The sequence below is a fragment of the Lissotriton helveticus genome, chromosome 8, assembly GCF_964261635.1.
Source record: "Lissotriton helveticus chromosome 8, aLisHel1.1, whole genome shotgun sequence".
Classification (NCBI taxonomy): Eukaryota; Metazoa; Chordata; class Amphibia; order Caudata; family Salamandridae; genus Lissotriton; species Lissotriton helveticus.
In genome coordinates, this window is record NC_136069.1 from 243,251,553 (window position 1) to 243,270,543 (window position 18,991).

Here is an 18,991-nt window from a genome sequence, read left to right on the forward strand (position 1 = left end):
TACAAAAAGTATCTGGGCAACAATTAGAATTTAGCAGGTGAGAAATTCAAATTCTTCCCGCTCAGACCTTTTCCCGGCTAAACCAGTGGCTTTTGCTGGACCTCGCCTTAAGGCTCTCTGACTTTGGATTGAGTTTGCTGGATACAAGCTGCCACCATTGCCCACTGGAAGACACTCTACCCTGTTTTGCAGATTAAGTTGGAAGGTAAAATCTTTGATGTGCCGTTCTGTATCTGATCTTGAGTTCCATCACTGTGTGCCTTGGTCCCCATCTCCCACAGCCATAAACTATCTATGGCTCTTGGTACATTTTAGCGCTATTTTCACTTAATAGGTTAAAGCTAATATCTCTGGTTCCATTTATAGGATTTTCATCATTATTGTTTATTTAAATTTGTTTTTTCTCAACAAATTGTATTGCATTTCCTGCCATTTTAACAGCCTTAGGGATTTCCTACACATATACGTATTTTTTACATACAGTGGCATTGCCTGGCGTGTTTGTAATGACAACAAAACCATAGCAGTAAAACAAGCTGCGATATAGCTAGTCTGTGTCCCGTTGAAATTGTCCAGTACGATGCCCGAAGATCATGAATGACATCTCATAATGTACATCACACAACTTGACCAAAGTACATCACACTATTCTTTAAACTGTATTGGAATTTTTATTGTTGGTGTTTTAGCATTATTACTGTTTTGCTACTTCTTAAATATTGTACCCATTTGCTATGTTAAACCTGTCTTATCTGTGCCAACACTACCAGGGGTTTGAGCTCAGGTTAATTTTGGCTTTTGGAGTTTGTAAGTTAGTGTTATTGTACCTCGAGGTGGGATTCCGACCACCCCAAATAATAATACACTTTCTTACACCTGTGCATTGTTTTTTTAGTTGCACCTGTGGAATGTTTATTGAACAGGACTGGGCCATGAAAAATAATAATCTTGGCAGCCCCAATGCTGGGGGCCATAGGTAAGACGGGGTTTCTGGACCCCAACCATGGTGGTTGAGGTACTTTGCTGCTGGTTTATGTGGATCCATCAAACTATGGCTTTGCAAACAGAAGCACTTTACACCCATTTTCCACTTAACTTTCAGAGTATTGAGGGTGAGCAATCAGTCTTTTTAGGGATTGTGAGGGTCAATTATTAAGAAGATAACGATGAACTAACAGACCCAATAATTTTCCAGCAATTGCTTATCTTTCTTTTTCTCAAAATAAAAGTACGTTTAATATCACACCAGTACAAATACTATACAATTACACTGACGTTAGACTTAAGCTTACATTATCTCACCCCCTCCATATGCTGAAATTCTGCACTCGTCAATTCTCCTCCTCTTTCCTCTATGATGTCTCCATCACTCGGTAACTTAAGTTTCGGCAAATTTAAGCACACATTCAAATTGAACTAAGCTGTTGCCCCGGAACAGTTTATATAGTTTGAAAAAAAAAAACGACCTACACTTGACACTTTTCACATGTGCCCAACGCAATGTCTTTTTCTCCACTCTTTATTTTACTTTTAATAGGGCTAAAAGTCTAAATACTTGAAGAGTCATGGGCCATATAATCTGCATTTCTTAATGGGTTTGTGTTACACATTTAAATGTCAATGTTTTCACTGTATTCCCACAGTACCGTCTTAAAAACTATGTTTGATAGCATACTCTACCTTCTCTTCCATAACACACTAGTAAATAAGTAAATACAAATGTCAACAAACTTTCTGTGCATGCAAAGCTGAGAGTTTGTGTTCCGAACTTTCAAGCACTTTAAAGTATTGAAATGAAGAAAAGAGGTTGTTGTTTGGAAACTAATATCTTTCAAAAGCATTGCTTGCTCGAACATTAAGTGGCACAATTCGCTTGTTTTGTACCCGTACAATGCAGCACATGCTGTTCTAATGGTCATTGCTATGGTAGGCTTCACAGCCTGGAACACATCAGAAAACTGATGGCAAATGCCACTCTTGACCTACTCTCCATGATTCTTCTTTTAAAGCCCTAACAGCATGGCCCAGCTCTGTGGGACTCTCCAGCCTCAAGTAGGAAAAAAGACTTACAAATGTTTAAAGTATTCCTGAATGCCTTTAAAAGCTGAAAAGCTCTCCCCGCAACCAGAATCCGTAAACAACTCTTCTTTGTATGGCCCTGTAACTTTTTATTCCAGTTCAGAGCACCTACTGATTAAAATGGCTCTGCAGTTGCATTTCATATGCAGTAAAGTGGCACTTATTGGGATGTGCTTTGATTTACACAGAATCCCCAGTATGCTGCACAGTCTGGAAAACAAAATGCTGTTGCTTAGTCAAAATAACACCGTGGAGCCAGTGTCACAAGTGAGTTTGACTAGGCGTAGAAAACGTATGAGCATGTGAACACCCCAAAGTGGACTCTTTCCCACACTTTAAAGTCAAAAATACTTTTTTATAGAATATTTATTTTCAGATGGGTAGATTATTACAAGTAGTAGTAAATTCTTTCTCAGGAATCTTCCTCCCTTGTAACATCAGGCCATGGTGACCACATGGAAGTCAGTAGATAATGCGGATGAGATATCTCTCAGGGCCCCTTGTCAACAATAAATAAATAAATAAATGGTAAATCATACGTTCTTATATAGCGCCTTTCACCGTAAGGTCTCAAGGTGTTTGCTTTGGGAACCCGTCCTGGCTTTTCCCTGCGAGATAACCCCTACTGGGCATCCCCAAGGTGAGAGCCAGGCATCCCATCGCGGTGGGGCCGTTGTGGAGATTAAACAAGCTATTGCCCAGAGTTGCAGAGTGTGAACCTATGATTCGAGTAGGCGCCGAGGCGAGAATTATCGAGTCCATGGACATTTTTGAGCTCCGGACCCTGCTGCGTCGGGAATTAAACCCTGGTCCCGGGTCTGACCTCAGCATCCGGGTCTGCCTCCTCTAACCTGTGAGCCACACTTCTCCAACAATGAACTTGTTATGGGGACAAAGCAATGAATTAAATGCATGGCCTTGTTAGCACATGCATATTTGCTTCCTCCACAGACCACCAAGCTATGTCTTTGAAGTTTGCTATTTTTCTCCAGCATGTGACTGTGTCTCAACGTAGTCCTCAAAAGATTGAGATCTACACTTCATAGTGTACTGCATTTCTTCCTAAACCAATCAGACTACCTAGAGCCCGAGGAAGATACTATTCTTGCTGAAGAAGGGTAATGGCAGTAAAGAACCAAGAGACGTTCTTGATTGAGGATGGACATGCCCATCTACCAATACAAAGGTTTTCAAAATGTAACTTCAAAGCAAGGTCTTGCTGCAAGGAGGAGCAGCAGAGTGTATTAGAGGAAGGTGCTCAGTCTCCGCATTAGTGCGAGAGAAAAGGAAACGGATATATGTTACATTTGTGATTGACAGCTGCATAAACCATGCCTCAAGATAAATCATTGAGGATTTATGCCTGTTGTTGAGTTCTGCATTCAACCTGCAGTTCACAGTTTCTAATCTGGCTTGATTGAAGCAGTCTTCCCCACTCCCAGCTCTCTGAGGTCATTTAATAAATACTCTTAAGTTGGATAAAAATTAAATCTAATATTTATAGCATGGAGGAATAGTTTGTCTTGTGTTAGGCAATTTAAGAAGTTAAGTTATTAGTTAGGGGAAGTAAATACTCACTTCAAGAAATAATCACTGTTGTCAGGGTGAACAACTGAAGTCACTACATTACCCAGAGCGCAAACCGTGGCAGCCATGGCAAGGAGCAGATCTGTTTAACTTGGAGGCAATGTGTAAAGTAGTTATGCAGTACTAAAACTGTAATAAGCAAAGATGCAAAACAATGAAAATCCCCAAATAAATTAGAGAAAAAAAGAAAATTTAATAAACAAAATCATACCAGATGCCCAAAATCAAATAAGGAAACCTAAGATATGAATGTTTAACGTGTTAAGTAGAAAAGGGGCAGAGAAGCACAAAGTATCAGTGGTAGTAATTTGTTGCAGTAGAACAGAACCTAGGCACAATTTGATGCTGACCGCAATGGAGTGTGGGTTGAATACACTGACCGGATTTATGCTACTTAAAGATTTTACCATCTAACTTTAGTTCTTTCAGTCCCAATCTACACAGGAGTACACTCCCAGGATCTCAGGGGAGGCACTTGCATATTATGTTCCTGTAACTTTAATACAAGGTCACTGCTTTGTCATGCGTTCAAGTGGGATATCAGGTCCAGTCTCCTTGGCTTTTTTCAGGTCTCTGACAGCCGGTTCAGTTCTTTTCTGATCCTCTACAGGTCCAGGAGTGTTCTGAAATGGGTGCCTTGAGATGCCACACTTATGCGGGGCATGAGCAAGTAGATGGGAATGACCCTTAGGGACACCCTAACTAATGGGGCGTAGGTTCCTGAGGCTAACCATACCAATTTGGGCATTTTCAAGTTGGCTGTAGCTTTCTCCCACACTTAATTGTATCTCAGAGGGATAAGGGGTGCATGTGGATACTATGGAAATCTTGGTGTCCTCCCACTTCTACCAGATATCCAGTTTTAGCCAGTACATGTTTCCCCATCAACTCAAGAGACAGAAGTCTGTTAAAATTAAAGCTGAGCTTTCAGCCACCAAACAGTAGAAACACGCAATGTTTGGGCTTTTTCTTTTCTTTTTCCTGTTCTAATCCACTCACATCCCGAACACTCCCAAATGATCAAAAGCCCCACAGCTCGTATTCTGTATCCCTCCTTTAAAGTGGGCCCTTAATGTTATATGTAAACATAGCAGACCTGTCAAACAGGCTAAGACACTTGCTGTCAAATGAGGCCTACTGTGATGGGGGCTGACTAGCTGAGGAGACAACAGAAGGGCCCTGCCCAAGTGACTATGACAGGGGAGGTTTTAAGTGTCATATGAAATGCCCCAGCAGACTTGCCTGGAAGATATATATATATATATATATATATATATATATATATATATATATATATATATATTCATATAAATTCATATTCATATAAATTCATATTCCACTCAAACCTTTGACACCGCCGTGAGAAGGAACTTTATGTTCGAAACGCGTTGGCAATCACAGTGTGTTTAATAAACTAAATCGAATTTACCAAGCGGAGTGCCGGATCATTCTTGGAGTGGAATATTTACGAGACCCTGTCCTGGTCTCGATCCTTGCACCAACTCTGGGTGCTCCCTCTGCGACAGGACAGTTTGAGTGGTGTTGTGTGATATATATATATATATAAGCAGGACTTGAAACAATAATCTCAAAGAGAAGCCTCCTTGCCTCCCTTGCATATTCTATCAGGTTCAGATGAGTCATCTCTGCCAATTCAGGCTAGCCTATTGTTTGCTCTTGAGAGAAGTGTACACCTCACCACAGAGCAGCCATCAGCTGGCAGGTGACAGTTGGAAAGCACTGAAAAGCCTTAGTAGCATCAGGCAGCAAAAGGTAACTTGTATATGGTACCTTTTCTGTGATAGTTAGACAAAATTCAACTTTAACATGAACATTAATTTTGTTCAACTATTAAATGGAGTCCTTGAAACAATTCTTTAGTCAATTCCAAGGTGGAGATAGCCTTTAGTTATCATAACTATTTCATTGCTTTTCTATGGGACAGCCAAACCTGCTACAGTGAAAATTGCTTTAAGGGCATTTTCACTGCAGGGACATGTTTAACAGTAAACGTTTACATTTCATATTTTTAAATACCATGCACTGAGTCTTTATAGTCAATCAGGCCTACTAGGGGGTTTCTTATAAATATTTAAAAGGATGGGTTAGGTCAGTCAAAAGGAAATATTTTGAGATGTCAGGTTTGCAGTTTATACCTTCACAACCAGGCTACTGTTGACAGGGCTGCAGTTATGTTTACATTGCTGCGATAGTGGATGGCACAAGGAGCGCTGCACCCCACTTGTGGGATGTAACTGACAGCCCCTAGGTGCAATGTGGGTACATATACAAGGAACCTTTAGGTAAGTTAAATATGCCAATCAGGAGTATACCAATTTTACCATGTTGAAAGGAGGAACACCAGTACTTTACCGCTGGTTAGCCGGGGTAATGTACAGAGAGTTCTACAGCCAGCAAAAATAGCATTTAGCAAAAATGGCAAAACAATTGGTGAGGCCATGCAGAAAGGGCAATTTACAACCGGCACTATGTAACCAGTCAATAATATTGAAACCTAAATTCTTCATGTGAAACTTTGTGATCATAATTCTAATTTGCCTTCTATTTGATGGCCTTTGAGTCCAGTATGAGGGTGGAGTGAGGAGAGCTGAACGACAAGGGTGTTGGGTCTGGAGAGTAGAATGTGGTGCCACAATATTACATTGGATAGAGTATCTTATATAGTATGCGGTTGTGAGAGTGGAGTGATGAGTGTGGTTTAACATGGAGGGTAAGTGACTAGATACAATTCTGACGATGTATGATACTGTGTGGTGGAAAGGGGGCCAGACTGTCATATTTTAAAGAGGTTCTCAAGCTCTCTTATCGAAAGCTGTTGTTTCTCTGCTTCACTAATTGGCCACTGTGCATCTGGTCTCTTGCGATCAACATGCTACATCTATTGGCAAATCTCCAAGTATTCACACTGATCACCAGTTCTTGATTTTGCTCTGAAATCCAGTTTTGTGGGCATCAGAGGAATATACTTGTTGAGCCTTCTTCTTTGAAAGATTTACCATTCATATATCCTTTTGTCTTTTTGCAGCCCAGTGTTAAATTATGAGTTATATTTTTAGTGAACTTGTGATTTACGGTCCCTACAAACTTTTGTTTTGAGTAAAATGTCATACTCCATTATATCATAAAGTGAATATCAACATTTCTTAGGCATTTGTATGGGAAGAAGAATGAGACATCAAATTTAACATCCCTCTAATCTGTAAGAAACCCTAACAAATCAGTAAAGATGACACTGCAGATTGTTTTATTGATTACAGTACTGAGGACATCAGTGATTGAATGATTTCTCATTTCAGATAGCTGAATGGAATGACTTGGTTGCCTATATCTAAAGACATCCTGAACTAAAACACGTTATTATTTGGTCCACTCTGTTGTGATAAATTGTGTACTGTTTGTTTCTTATCCCAGCTAGCATTGAGCAAACAAAGGTAAAATCCTTGAATTGTTTATCACCTCCGCTGTTAGTAATCATAAAACGTGACAGACAGGTCAGAAGGGTTTTGTCTCTACAGCTTCACTAATCATGGCACAATAGAGCAAAGGTTAAGCAGCAGAAGGTGCAGGAAAGCGCGGTGGGGGGTCAGGGCAGTGCAGGGGTGTATCGACAGACCATGGAACAGGAGATATTTTTTTATTTAATTTGCCCTATTTTATCGTCTATCGATATACCCCACTGCACTTATCTGCACCGGCCGTTGCTGCAAAGGTTATTTAATACTTTACTTATTATACCAAAGTGATAATAATGGCAATCATAAATATGTAAGCCATTCACAAAATGATTACTATTTTTCATGGTTTGGCTGTAAATGTGTCTTCATCTAGTAGACTTATGAAGATAGTGGTGTGAAATGTATTCAGTGACTTCAGTAATGTCAGTTTCATCATAGGGTACTGGGGCAAGAGGCATGAGGTGCTTTCGATATGATTTTACAGTATTCGCTAACAGTGCCCAAAAGCGATCACACCCGAATGTCCATAAAAAATTCAACGTGCAGCGTGTAGAGGATACCACTGTGATATTTCTCACCCGGCAATATCGACTAGAAATGGATGGAGATCAGAAGCTACTTATTGGATGTCCTGGAACACTCTAAAGTGGAATCTTGCCCAATCATTTGCTGAGTGGAATCATTTTACATTCCCTCTTCACTGATCTGTAGCTCTGTTTAAGATGCCTTTGGGTTCATCCAGGACCATGTACTAAAGCTCAGACAGAAGGCAAATAATATATCTGGTTTTATAGATCAGTAAAACTAAAGGCCCATGTTATGCCCTATTCTGACTTTGACACATCAGAAACTGGTACGATCCCCTTCCTGAGATACATTTTGAACCATACAGTAGTGCATTTTACCACAGATATGTTTGTGCCTGCAAAATTCAAGGTGAATTTCTTTTAGTCTCGGCTGTCTCACATGTAGCTCCAATTAATAGTACCCAACTAAGCAAATGCATTAAATCACACATTAGGTGAAATGGAAGACCAGGTACATTTGGTATAGGGAGTGTTGTGACCTCCCATCTATTGTACACCGCTTAGTAACATGTATAGTGAAAACACTCCTCAAACTTCCCCTCATGTGGTTGTAGAGACAATCAAAGACATCAAATGGCATAAGCCATTTAATGATACCGTTGATAATGTTACCAGTGATGTCACAAACTATGACATCAGTTGTCATTGATAAGGTATGTTCAAGTGTCACGCATATTGTCATCTGCAGTGCATATTGTCTGCCCCATTTCCTGCTATTTTAGCTTGAAGCTTTACAATCGCTTCGAAGAATCAGTATCATTGGATAATAATCTGTGTGGAGGGAGCGTGCTAGCATTCACCCTGTCGTAAATATTGACAGTGCCTTCTATTTATTCTGAAATGAAAAATACTGTCTTTTTTATATAATAAAGGGAGCACAAATATATATTTCACTTGAGAGATCTGTTCTCTTGGGGTTGAATGCGCATCATCCACAGCTACTTTCTGTCTAAGCAGTTTTTTTGAGATGCTTGAATATATTTCAAATAAAAGAAGTCATTTTTGCATCAGATTTTGACAGCTAGATTGAGGGTAATGCGTGGAACAATTCGTTTCTGTGCCTTCTGGCAATGAGTGCTCTAATCTGCTGATATTACTAATATCACCCGCTATGTTAGATTCAGTAAAGCTCCATTTCTTTCATTACTGTATTTTGATTTTTTAGAGCACGAGCAGCAATTACACATAACAGATTAAAACAGACTTTAATTCTAAGTATGACTATCAAAAAATGCAATCATAATCAGAAATGTATAGAAAAAGTTAAAGCATAGATTAATCTAACATTCTATTATAAATGTTGCAAAACCGAGCAAAGCCAATGCAATAATAAGACACTTTTAAATGATGATCCTATAAAAATAGAGATCACAGAAAAAAGTAGAACATGTTATGCGAGAAATAACTGTATTCGTGCAGTAAACAAAATGTCCAGCTTTCCTTCAGCGAATAATGATGCAAGTGGTTCACTGCTGATGTTCCTTGCTGTAGACATCATTACCCAAATATAGCTCTTCTTTTCTTAGAATCGAATGACATATATTTTGGAAAGTGCATAAGCAGGTTGAACAAAACTACTCTAAAGCAGTTTGGAAATTTCCACTTACATCCTCACGTATTCACTCAGAGTATATGTTCTGAAAAACAAGTATTCTGTATGTGCTAGACAGACTTCTAAACTCTTTCTGCAACACTTGTTCAGGCTCTCATCTTACCTCTCTAGATGTTTTGCAAATCTGTATACAATGAATTGGTACTTGCCTTAAAATGAACAAATCAAGTCCATTTTCATTGTAGAAGAAAATAGTAGTGAATTATAATTGTAATTTTCACTCAAAAAATTTGTACTGCTTTTAACAATTTCTGTTGCATTCTTACAGTTTTCTCTGTCCTATTGTCTTTTTTTTTTTTTTACCTCAAAACGTTCTACTAAATGTGGACAATTTAACAGTTACACGTGCAAGTGGTTCAAGTAGCCACATTGAATGACTTGTAGCTATTCCAAAGAGCTTTAACTAACAGCTGCACTGGATGAGGAAAAGGGAAGAAAATCGGTGGAAAATATACGAATTAAAAAGCAGTGATCATTTAGCATCGCTCATTGTTAGGGCTGACCTGTTGAAAGCTTTGCAGTTCAGTGATGTTTGCAGTATTGTCTTTGCATATATTTATGCGTGAAGCTCTGGCAACTGAAGTGCTGTGCTCGGTATGAAGCTAGTAGATAGAAAACATGTTTTTTTAAGACAATGAAAAAAAGGCGACCTTTATAATCAAGGCCACTGTGGCCGAAACGCGTTGGATTAATTGCCAAAGCTGGAGATAAACACTATAGGCATAACCAATCATGCAGTGTGCATCTCTTTGACGTAGCAAGGCATGCATTACTGGATATTGTTTGGGCTGCCCGCACACACACTACCTCATCAGGGGGGAACAGAGTAATCTGACTTGGGAGACAATGAGGCAAACATCCTCTCAGAGACATTCTAAGGCGTGGGCAAATTCAGCAATTGACTAAGGACCCCACCTCCTAATGGGTCAATTGGTAAAGTGGTATTTCTCAGTTCTCTCGCTCTGACTTTTATTGCTTTCTCTATCAGAACCTCCCTTCCTCTCACTTCCTGCCTCTACCTATGACTCAGTCTCTTTCTCTCTTTTCAGTGTCATTGTAAAGGATATTTAGGCACTAGACAAGTCAGATTTCATCTGTTTTTCTGTGAAAGTTTAAGGAAAATATTGCAGTCTTGGCAGGGTCGGTAATAAAATTCAAAGTTGATTTAAACGGCAGGGCCCAAAATTGATCTTACCAGGGCCCCAAGAATGCATAAGATATCACCGCTCAGACAAAGACAATGATATTTGACATTTACCACTGTTTTGAAGTACATGAGAAGTATACATAATGTGCAATGGAGTGAAACATTCTTCCATTCAGTCTGAATTTAATTGAACATGTGCTGTTGTCATCTGAGGAGACTGGAATGAGTAGGGTCTCCTCATTTTGTTAACCAGTGCTAAAATAATGTTCTTCACTCAGACAAAGGAACATTATTTAAAAGGTGCCATATTTGTTGTCTCTTTTAAAATGTATTCTAAAGTGCGGAAAGTACAGATGTAGTGAAGGCCATACTAAAGCTGGATGTAGGCTGTGGCCAGTGATACATGAATAAGATGAAGAGGTTGAACTGCTTTATTTCTAGTAATAGTGAAAAAGAAATTTAATGTCTGGATGTTTGGAATTAAGCCATCCATGAAATTTCATCAACTCCGTGTGGCTCCCCTGCCACAGGAGCCACACGTCGTCGATATATCGTAGCCATTGCTTATTGAATATTTGAGTGTATATATTTCAGAGCAATTCACTTTGTATAATACAACTAGTTATGTGTATGTGTATGTTTTTGTGTTGTAAATAATCGCGAATTGTAAATAATTGTATATAAGGTGTACAAAACAATAAGGTGTCCCTTTCATACATCAATACTTTAAAAAAAGACAAAAAACAAACAAATAATAAAAGGGTTTGAGTGATATACCCTAACGAACCAGGAAGTCTCTTATGGTTTGTTCCCTCAAAAATAGAGGATTTGAGTAAGTGTGTGGCCGGCAATTTGTGTACTTAGAACTCAGCATCTTCAGGGCATGGAAGCATGAGTTGGTGTCAGCATTGACGTGGCTGGTCATTTCGAGTTTGCTATTGATGAAGAACCTGAGGGTCTTGGCATGGGTGGTGGTCTGTGTTGTTCCTACCACTGGTGGCCATCAGGTGAAGTTCCACAGTGATGTGCTCTTTCTGAAGAGAGCATGATTTCATTCTTGTTGGTTTTCGGCTTTAGAAAGTTGGTCTTCATCCAGTGGGCATCTCCAGTCATTCAGGCATTGAGCTTGATACAGGTATTGGGCGTCTTGTTGGTGAAAGATAGAATGAGTTGTGTGTCATTGGCGTAGAAGAGTACATTGATATTGTGAGAGCAGATGATGCTGGCTAAAGGGATCATGTATGTGTTGAAGAGAGTCGGGCTCAGAGAGGACCTGAGGTGTATGGTGCCAAGCTGACTGACTGGGTCGTTTCAGTCATTCTTGAAGGAGCATATCCATCGGTGTGTGTCCTTAAATTCTGATGTCATGTAGGCATTTTATGAGGATGGGGTGGCAGGCTGTAAAATTCTGTGGAGGGTGCAGAAGAATCAGTACCAGTGTGTCATCTGTCCAGAGTCATTCAGATGTCAGCATGAGGGCAGTTTCCATGCTGTGGTTTGGTCTGACACCAGACTGAGTGGTAACGAGGAGTTTGTGGTCGTTGAGGTATTCGGTGAGGTGTATGTTGATTTATTCTAAGACCTTGGCCAGGAATAGTAGTAGGGAGAGCCTTCTGTAGTTGCAGAGCATTGAAGGGTTTCTTCAGCAACGGCAGGATATCTGCATGTTTCCAAACAATTGGGAAGGCCATGGAAGAGTTGGAGGCATTCAGAATCAGTATGAACATGGCGCTGACGGGTTGCATTCCTCAGGAGAAAGCAAAATGGGGCTGGGAAGTGAGTTGGTTGACTTCATGGTGGCAGCAATTTCTTCTAAGGGTATGACAGGCCATATGGTTATCATTAGTTCTTTGGATAAGACAGGTAGGCATTTGGTGAAGTCTGCCAGGTCTGGCTACAGGTGAAGTACCTGTAAATGGTGGTGATTTAGTTGTTAAAGATTTGAGAGATTGCTGCAAAGGTCCTGCGAGGGAGTGATTGAGTTGGAGGCAGCCTATGCTAATGTGAAATCTTTCACAATGGCGAAGATTTTTTTGCTTCTGTTGGTGAATGCATCAATGTAGTATGCCAGAGCGGCGCATTAGGTGTTCTGGATGATTTGGTGCTAGTGTCTCAGGGCAGATTTGTCTAACCAAATTGAAGGTCCTGCAAGAGGCTGAGGACACATTTATAGGAGATGACATGGCTACAGAATTGTAGGATTCTTTAGATGTCCTAAATCCTTACAATTTTAAACATAAGCTGGTGGTGGATGTTAAAAAAAGTAAGAGGTTCTGATTTTCAGCAGGAGACTGCAATATTGTTACATGGAAAATTGGTAATCTTTGATTAGAAAGCGCAAAATATAATTATTTGGGAGTATGGTTTACTGAATTTGATCTCCGAGAGCCCCATATATCAAAGTTAAAATGTAAGGGCAGCTCTTGTTGTATTGATGTTATTAATATTATTATTGAAGCTTGTAGTGTGCACGGCTACCTCCAACGGATGTGTCCCAGCGCTAGCAGCATATCCAACCTGAGGGGAAATTAGACCGGGTTGGACCGTTAACACTAAGGTATGCTTAATAGCCATGTTTTTAATGCTTTCCTGAACACTGTTTCCGAGTTAATTTTTCTCAGATGGTTAGGTATGGAATTCCATAAGGTTGTGATTTTCACCGAGAACGCACAGCCACCAATCCTAGCCTTCGCAAAACGGGGAGTGACCAGAACATTCTGACCATTAGATCTGAGTGCTCTGGATTGGCTATATTTCTGAAGTCTCCACTTCAGGTATTGAGGACCAGTCCCTCTAACTGCTCTTTGTGCCAGGACCAGAGCTTTGAACTCCACTCTTCTCTTTACCAGGAGCCAGTGTAGACTGCACAAGTGGGGGGTAATATGATGTCGTAGTGGCACATTCCTAATTAACCTGGCTGCCGTGTTTTTGATAAGCTGTAATCTCCTGATCAAGTACTCTGGAAGACCAAGGTAGAGATTGTTGGCAAGTTGAGAGGTGACTAATACATGCACTACTGACTTCCGGCAATCCATGGGCAGGAAGTGAAGGAACCTTCGCAGAGCCTTCAGTTTCCAGAAACACCGTGAGGAGACATGAGCAATTTGCGCCTTGCCAGTGAGTTGAGAGTCAAACTTGAAGCCTAGGTTCCTGGCAGAGGGAACTGGTAGCGGAGGTGGATTTAACTCGCTCGGACACCACTGCGCTGATCGGGGCGGAGTACGTTGATTAAAAAATAAGACCTCCGTCTTATTGGTGTTTAATTTTAGGCAGCTGTCTGTCATCCATGATGAGATGTTTAAAAGACACAGTCTAAAATTGGCGAAAGCTGTCTCGTTGTGTTCTCTAAAAGAAAACACCAGTTGTGTGTCATCGGCATATGAGACAACTTTCCCCCTACATTGCTCGACAAATGCCGCTAGGGGAGTCAGATAAACATTAAAAAGTGTGGGGCTCAGAGCTGAGCCCTGAGGAACACTGCACATCAGGAGGCTGGAACTAGAGGCATGGAGATGAAGAATCACTTGTTGAGAGCACCCCTCAAGAAATGAATGGAACCATGCCAAAACAGTTCCCGTCCCTCCTAAATAATGGAGTCTGTTCAGGAGGATCCTATGTGACACCATGTCAAAGGCTGCGGACAGATCCAACAGCACCAACATTGCACAGCTACTCTGATCTAAGGTTTCACGGATCGATTCTGCCACTTTAAGCAGAGATGTCTCCGTACTGTAACCCGACCTGAATCCAGACTGAGAATCTCGAAGATGGTTGTTCGATTCCAGGAAGTCTGAGAGTTGTCTCTGGACTTCTTTTTTCAGAAGTTTGGCCGGGGCTGGGAGAAGAGATATAGGCCTAATTTTTTTAGCTCTGCTGGGTCAGCATCCTCTTTCTTGAGGTTAGGCTGGATATAAGCTTTTTTCCAGCTAGTTGAATAGAGCCCTGTCTCAAGTGAAGAGTTCCAAATAGGGTTCAATGTGGGGTTGAGCCAGGGGGCGAGTAACTTAAAAAATCTAGCCGGGCATGGGTCCAACATAGAGCCTGATTTTATTTTATTAAGTTCCCCCAGTGACGCTTTCATCCCAAACGGGTGGAAAGCCAACCATGTATCCAGTGGGGCATGAGTTGCCATATTGGGTAATCCCGATGATGCAAAGGAGGAATAAATAGTTAAAATGTTATTCTGGAAGAAAGGAGCTAGATCTTCAGAGAGCCAAAGATGGGGGGATAGTGCTCTTCAGGGCTTGTGGTTTCATAAAATCTTGGACTATCTTAAAAACGTATTTAGCGGAGTTGTCCAAGGACTTGATCTGCTTTGCGACTTAGTCCCTGATAAGCTTACACTTCAGGCTATGAAATGTCCTCAGTGCTGCTTTATATTGGCATTTGGCTGAAGGTTCATAGTTTTTTCGCCAGACACGCTCCAGCCTCTTACATAGGCTTTTCTCCGTACGGAGCTCCATGGTGAACCAGGGAGCTGAAGGTGTTTTACTGGCTAATTTCATAGTCTTACTAGTGGCTATTTTATCAAGGGCTGAGTTAACCCATTGATTGGAGACAGAGGCATCCTGGCTCGGGTCACCTGTGAGCTTAGGGGGGGTATTATGTACCTCACGACCCATTGATTCAGGTGAAATCTTCCTCCAGTTTCTCCTATCCTCAGTAGTTGAACTAATGTGGTTATTACAGGCAGCCCAAGTTAGCTTAAAAGGGACCAAGCAATTGTTTGACCAAGTCACAGGGAGGGATCCTCTACCTGTAGAGTGTGATCATTTGTAAAAAGTAGATCAAGAGTATGGCCAGCTGCATGCGTGGGTAGTAGTACCTTTTGAAACAAGTTTAACCATTTGAGGGTATCTCCCAATTGAACCGCTAAGAGGTAGTTCACATTGTCCATATGGACGTTAAAATCACAGAGGACAGTGAAGTTAGTATGTCTCAGCGAAAGATCAGCAATACTATCATACAATTTCTGCCAGTGGGCAGTCAAAGCATTTAGAGGTCTATAGACCAAGAGTCCTGCCATGGAGGAGATTGTGGAGAATGTAATTGAAAAAGACATGGCCTCAATTAGCCCAATGTCTTCGATTTTCTTGTATGAGATCTCCCAGCCTTCCCTCATAATTACGGCCAAGCCGCCGCAAAGCCCATTGCCAGTCTTATCGACCTTGGTTATTCTATAGCCTGTAGGGATGGCCAGGGAGATGTCCGTATTCAAGCCCTCCCTCAGCCAGGTTTCCGTTAGAAACAGGACATCCCAATCATTAGTCTTTACAGTGAGCCAGATGTCACCTTCATGTTTAGGGAGAGATCTGCAGTTGATCAGGCATGCCCTAATAGGCGACCTGGGACTAGATTTGGATGTGGGTCCTAAGGTCAATGTATCCACTGATTATGGATATCTCCTCCCCCTTTCTGAGGTGCCATATCCAATTTGAAAGTGCAAGTCCGACAGTGTCGCTCATGAAGGCTGCGTTCCACATCCCCCCTAAACCAAGATCAAAACACATAGGACTTATACAAACTGAAGTTGAAATACCAAGTAACCGCTCTCTAGTCCAAACAGTTCTGGCCTGTAGGGAGCCACAGGCAGCATGGCTGGTGCTGGCCACGAACGGACGCAGACGGGCTTGCCTTTGGTGCGCCAGTGGCGCATCTGCTGAGCGCTCGCACCAGTCTCCCTTTTTGTAGAACAATATCAGATCAACTAGCCTGCTGACCTCACTTCCTAAAATGGCGGTCAGACATAGCGTAATGCAGTCATGAAGCGCATGTGCAAGAGCACAATCACCTAGCGGCGTGAAGGTACATAGAAATACAATTAAAAACGTTCCCATATAAAATGTGCAATTTTTCAAAGCACCCCCCAAATCAGATTAAAAGAATGTGCAAAATCTGCAATTTCCTACAAACGTGTCTCTCCCGGCCCAAGCCTCATGAGGATGCAGCTGTGTGCGCTCGCGCCAGTCATCGTTTTTGTAGAACAACGTTACCTGAGATTCGATTGATTTTAACTGCTATTGGGGCAACATTTATGCCTTCGTTAACTTGTGGCCATCAAGTATTTGCAGGCAGGCTGGCTAATTGTCTAGAACCCATTCATTACTCAGCCTTCGAAGTTCATTTTAGACTTCCGCAATCTTATAAACAATGTCAGATGAGGTTTAAATTTAATGTGCAAAGCCAATCTTTAAAATTAATGTCGCATTTTCTTTGTTTCGGTCATTTATTTTGCCCAGCACCCGCATATACTTTCAAATCCATTCTCTGGACATAGATTCAGGAAATGGTGAAGGTCTTTGGCTTTACCGTCTGGTAGATGCTGCATGTTTAAGTGTCATCTAGAAAGCTTGCTGCGTGTGTTATGTAGCTGTGATAAGCTGTCAGACGCAGGACATAAATGGCTCTAAAATTGTTTTTTAATGAATGATATTTGTAATGCTGCAGAAGCTGTGACATTTGCACTGAGTGGGTCAGACCCAAAGATGACAGCTTGTTTGGTGCAGTTTATGCAGATTGCACAGGGCCGTCTCAGTGCAAATTGTCATTAACCTTTTTTTGTTCTTCTGTTTTTATAATTTGAACCTTACGGCAGACTGACTTAATTTTATCTCCTGTAATGAAAAAAGGTCATCAGGTTCTGAAATTTTAATGCAATATAGTTATAATGGAGGCACTGATTAACTTATCTATCTTGATATGTGATTTGGTTATTTTTTCAACATTTTGAATCCCTCATTTATGTAACTGTTTCTTTATCTTATTGGTCTACCACCGACCTTTGACTTGGTTATAATTGAACACTAAGGGGTGCATTAGGATGACAGGCGGACTTAGTCTGCCCGCCATCCCATCGTGGGAAGGGACCGCCATAAGGGCGAGGGTCCAGTGGGGGGTATTAGGATGAGCTCGCCACAGTGGTGTGCGCATCCCGTATTCTCAGCATTGTGGCGGGCGGTGCTGAAAGCACTGCCCGCCACAATGCTAAGAATACATCTTGTGCATTTCAAAGCACAACGTGACAGGCACCGCGCGGTGCCTGCCACGTTGTTCCTTGAAATGCAGGTGGGTATGGTACACCCCATGTGCACCCCCCAGAGTCCCTGGGGGCCCGCAACCGACCCCCGCAGGGAGACTCCGCATGCCTTTCCGTGGCAACATTGCCGCTACGGAAAGGCATCGTGGAATGCCCATTGTAATATTGCTGGCGGTGTTTGATAGACACCGCCACCATATACAACCCTTTTCCGCAACGGTCACAAGGCGACCGGGGCGGAAAAGCGGTGGACGGTCTTTCCGTCCGCCTCGGACCCCCCAGCCACTTTAATATGGCGGGGGGTTTTTGCAGCAAGGATGGCTGGCAGATCGCCCCGCCAAGCCGGCGGTGGCTACCGCCAGCCTGGCAGGGGCGATCCGCCCTCCATCCTAATGGCTCCTAGGTTTTATGCTCTTTCTTCTGGTTCGTTAATTATAACTTAATGACTGGGGAGTCACATTGAGGTTTGCTCTGTTTTAACTATGTGCAATTTTGGTATGATTTTAAGTAATCATCAACAAATTATAAATCAGCCTTCAGCTTCCTAGTGGGGTTGACACGAGGTTTGTTTGTGAATTCAGTTCTCCTGCATGTAGAGCCTGCATGGCTCAAAATCATCACTAACTCTTTACTACAAGAGTTCCTGGTCAGTCAGACATTGTGTTAAGTGTGCCCTCATCTAATAAAACATTGCATAGGCCCAAATGACATTGCTATGTTTTTCTCCATTATAGAGCTCTCATTCCTGTCTAAGGCTAATAAATAATGCAATGCTTCTCTGCTCCCCAAATTCAAATCCAGCAACAATATTGCAGGGGTTGATCATCAATGCTTCCCCCTCAGTTAACTACAAACCAACACGAGCACCACTATTGCCTACCTATTTCAACTAGGATCCTTAATGATCGCTCAAATTACTGAAGAAAACAGTAACTCTCAGGAGTTTCTTTTTCCGGAATGGATCCAATGATTTTTATTAATTTTGCATTAGAACCACCATATGAATGGACACGCCCAAAAATCTTCACTTCCTGCAAACGTGGTTAACTGCGGTAGCCATAAATATATTTACATCTTACAAAAAGAAAATCGAGCACCTAAGAGGCACATGGTCCTGACGAGATTTCCCCACACCAAGGGGTTATCGAAACGCGTAGACCCCCCTATCAAGCATTAGGAGTATCTGATTGAATTTAAATCATACAAACCTCTTTATTTGTATTTTCCAGTGCTACGTTTTCTTAACCATGAAATTGTAAATAATGTTGTACAGTTCTAGAAAATAGACCGTTGTATATATCAAATGTGCTGTTGTGTATGAGTGTTTTGAATGAAAGTTGTTATGTTGGATGATTATGTCTTTATATACGTGATGTGGAGTTAAAAAAGTGTTGTTTTGTACTAAAAATAGAAAACATTGTGTCCATTCATATGGTGGTTCTAATGCAAAATTAATAAAAATCATTG

General features: G+C 41.4%; 1 protein-coding gene across 1 annotated transcript in view; it reads left to right on the forward strand.

The window, feature by feature from the left end:
• The window catches only part of CNTN5 (contactin 5), a 2,147,338-nt gene that overhangs the window by 454,185 nt on the left and 1,674,162 nt on the right, over positions 1–18,991 (forward strand). The gene's annotated exons all lie outside the window — the stretch shown is intronic.